Raw genomic sequence first — 4,058 nt, forward strand, 5'->3', positions numbered from 1 at the left:
GGGGTCTGTGGCTTTCCTCAGAACCCTCTCCACCCACTCTGGTCCTGCAGTCAGGGAGGGCACACCATGCCCTTCTATCCCACAGTGCTGGCAGCCTTGGCCCCAGGCCCTGGGTCCCCCATTTCCTAGTGGACAGAGCTCAGGACTCATATGTCAGTGGTCTGAGCACCATGAACCCAGGGTCAGGAAGATCTGTGTGACTTGGACCCCAGAGCCCAGCAGTCCAGCTCTCAGCCCACTTCTCGTAGCCTTACCACCTGTAGCTCTGGACTCCGCCCAAGCCTCTGGGGTGGGGGTGATGCCTCTTTTGTTTGGACAGTTTGGGGTGGGCCAGGGGAGGGGCAGGGAAATGTCCTGCAGGTGCTGATTGAAATAATTGTTCTATTTTTAATGTGATGCAAAAATAACAGCACCCACTAAAACTGACTTTTTCTTCCCACCCTGTCAGCAGTCGAGCTGACACACACGTGCTGCTTCGCAGGCCCTCCCCTCTCCTGAAGTCCCCAAATGCCTTGCCTGCATGAACAAGGCCCCTGCATGTACAAGCTCTGCCCTTGTGGTACACCAGCCTGGCATGACCCTAAAACGGGCAGATGACCCCTTGGGGGCCCAGAGGATAGGAAGGGTGGAGCACGCAGCCTAAGGGGGGGTCAGAGGCGTTCAGATTGAAGCTGGGTGAGTCCCCAGTCCTCCCCACACCCACTCTGATCTAGAGGCTTTGTCTAAACGTGATAGAAGTTCTGATCGAAGCTAAGAGAAACAACCCCCAAAGGAACCTTCTCGTGCTGGCAACAATCACTTATACAATGTAAGAAACTTTGCAATTTATTACAGAAAACGAGGCTCTCGTTCTGATTCTCATAAGTAGAATGGGAATGATGATTTTTTAAAAATGTTTGCTTAGGTAGTTAAGGATAATGAAGTCTAAAAGTTTTATCCTTAGTGTCACTGAATTTTAGTTTAGACATACTGTCTATTCTTTATTGCGTATGTTTCGAGCTGTATTTCTAGTATCAATGGTCTCTGCGGGTCTCCATCTGGTTTTCCCTTTGGTTGACTGCCTATGTTTCCTCAGTGCTCTTTAAGAGGCCTCGTCTAGGAAGGGTACTAGCTGTTTTCTCTCCAAGGCGGTTCACATCCATTTCCGGCCGTGTCTCTGTCTGACTTTAGTTAGGGCAAGTTTGCTGTCCTCCCTCCCATTCTCACCCAGCTCGTTCAGCAGCATTGCCCGGTGCGGTCTCAGGCTTCCTCTGCCTCCCCACAAATTTTAGGAAGATCTTTTTCTCCCAGCCAAGAATGTGAAAATACAGAGAGAGGCAAGCGAGCTGGAACTCAGCATGACCCTTGTGTAAAAGTTGTGAATGGTTCCCCCTTTGCCAGGGGGCAGTGGCACCACTAATCTCGTGCACGTTTCTGCACTGGGTCGAAGAGAAGTTTTCCCTTTTCGGGTACCCTGCAGACGGGCTTCGACACTTTGAGCGCCTGTCAACAAAGCTAAAGGGAGTTGCTGTCCCCAGAGCAGGTGGCTACGGTGGCCTTGATGCTGAAATACACTCTGAAGGCTGAGACTATGCGTCTGCAACCGTTGAAATAAAACTTTTGTTGAACTTGTGCAAATTAAAGGCTATACTTTATCTTGTAGTGAGTAACAAAATTGAAATGATGTGTACATGACGAATGCTCTTTTTAAAGGAATAAATCTTAAAGTTGACATTAAAAGAATAAAGTGGATGTAGCCCTTGACTGATCCGTGCACGGTTGGGGTAAGTGTGTGCCCTCAGTCATCTACAGGGACCCTGGCTCCTGGATTGCTGTGGGAAATCCTGGCACAATGGTCTTGAGTGAAATTGGTCAGTTGCTTATATTGCATGAGAAACATAGTCTTTGGAACCCCCGCTACGTCCCTCGGTGGGGAGGTACAGGAGGCATGGTGGGCTGTGACACTTGAAAGCACGCAGAATGGGGAGACTGGTGAGGGCAGCGCTGTGCTGTGCTATTGGTCCATAAGGGAAGGCTGCTGGATTGGGCTTGCGGACTCACAGGGAAACTGGGTTCAGTGCCCTTGGCTGGGGCATCTGCTGGTGGATTTGAGGGCTCTGAGCCTTTGTCAGAGCTAAAGGGTGCTTGCTGACCCAGGAACCATTTGGATGTCCTGGGCCTGCTGACCAGGAAGAGAACTGAGGACCTTCAAGTAGGAAGGCTGCTGTGGGTGTTGTGTGCATTGAGGAACACCGGGGATTCAGTGGCCCATGGGACCAGATTACAGAGGGCCTTTGTTTTCTGAGGAGGCTTGTTAGCAGATTGAAACCCCTCCATGTGCTTGTGCGTGGAGTAGCAGTAGCTGCAACCCTTAACTGAGCAGTGGTGGGGAGGGGCGATGATGCCTGTTCTGAGGGGAGGGATGAGTCAAGCACAAGTCAGAGAGTCTGTGACTATTGGGGACCAAAGGTCCCTTCCATACCCACTCGGGCTGAGGCAACTTCCCCAAGGACAGCCTCTCATTTGGGAGCCTAAAGAGAGTGAACAACCATGGGTTTTAAGACATGGGGCCTGCCCTCTTGACACAAGGGATGGGCTGCTCCTCTGAAACTCACAAAGTGATTCCCGACCAAGAGGCTCTGTCCTCATCCCTGGGACATAACCACATCTGGTCCCTGCTCTGTGGAATCGGGGATGCACTAGCCCTCTCAATTACCCATGATGCAGTTACCTCTGGGGAACAGGAGGCTATAGTTTAACCAAATGGATTGCAGTAGGGTTCAGCGACCTCCTAGCACACAACTGGAGATAGTGGCCTGCCTTTTGGAACCCAGGAAATCATGGCCTCCGTGTTGGCTTAAATGAGTGGGTAGGCCTGCTACCCACTAGGAGCTCATGAACCCTTCTGTGGAGGCCCCAAAATGGTCTCTGCATTTTGTGGTACTCAATGTGGTTGCCCAAGTCTCTGGAACACCCTTTGCTTTGGTTCCTTTCATGGAGCTCTGGCAGTGATATCCCAAATCTCTGGAGTCATTGACGCCAGATAGCTGAAGCCTTTCCATGGCTATCCTGCTGGTGACAATTCCCACGGAAACCCTGGAGGTGATGTCTCCAATTCCTGGATATCCAAAAAGTGTAACGACGCCCACTGGGACGGAGGAGGATGTGACCTCCCTCGTGCAGTACAGTAGGGATTAGCTCTGCCTTCTGTGCCTCAGGGCAATGTTGGCTCTGCATTCTAGACTCTCAGAGCCTGTGGGAGAGGCACCTGGCTTGGCCATCTGGATTTCTGGATGCTGTAGCTCTTCTGTTGGGAAGCAGCGACCGGCTCAGACACAGAGAGGCAATGGCTTGTCCCAGGCCTGTGGTACTACCTTGCCCTAAAACCTGAAAGCAGGGCCATTATCTCCATGGTTGTTTAAGATTCACACAGCCCAATGCATTTCAATAGTTAATAAAACACAACGAAAAATCTTTCTGATATTCTGCTCTTTTGTCCAAGTTCCCACAGAAAGCTGCAATGTAACGCTGGCATAGTAATATTCCCACAGATCAATGCAGTTAACAAAAAAGCCCAGAAATTAACTCAAGCCACGAACTTTAATGAAAGGTGTGTTGGTGCCGCTGTGCACCAGCCTTAGGCTGCTACCCTCAAGGCCAGTGGTACAAAATTCACCAGCTGCTGTGAGGAAGAAAGATCGACAGTCTCATAAACCCTATGCAGGGCCACTGCGTGTCAGGATGAATGAGCTGGTAGTGTCTTCTGTTCTTCTATAACAAAGATTGCTGTTTTTTAAACCAGGAGTGAGAATATGGACTATTTAACAATGGAGCTGGGTAAACAAGTGTGACAAACTCACTGCTACATTCCAATGTGATCCGGAAGAATCAAAGGTCTGATGGGAACAGCTCACCTACACGTCCTCAACTCCATCGACTTTCTTCTGGGGCATGGTTTCAGTCTGGAAGCCCTGACAACCAGAAGAAAGTAGCGAGAGACAATATACGATGAAACCACAAGACTTTGTAAAGCCCTTGGGAGCTCTGTGAGGCAAAAACTGGAGAGAGAAAGGAAACTG

Source organism: Echinops telfairi, unplaced genomic scaffold, assembly GCF_000313985.2.
Source record: "Echinops telfairi isolate 266 unplaced genomic scaffold, ASM31398v2 ScPeMD7_7472;HRSCAF=8510, whole genome shotgun sequence".
Taxonomy (NCBI): domain Eukaryota; kingdom Metazoa; phylum Chordata; class Mammalia; order Afrosoricida; family Tenrecidae; genus Echinops; species Echinops telfairi.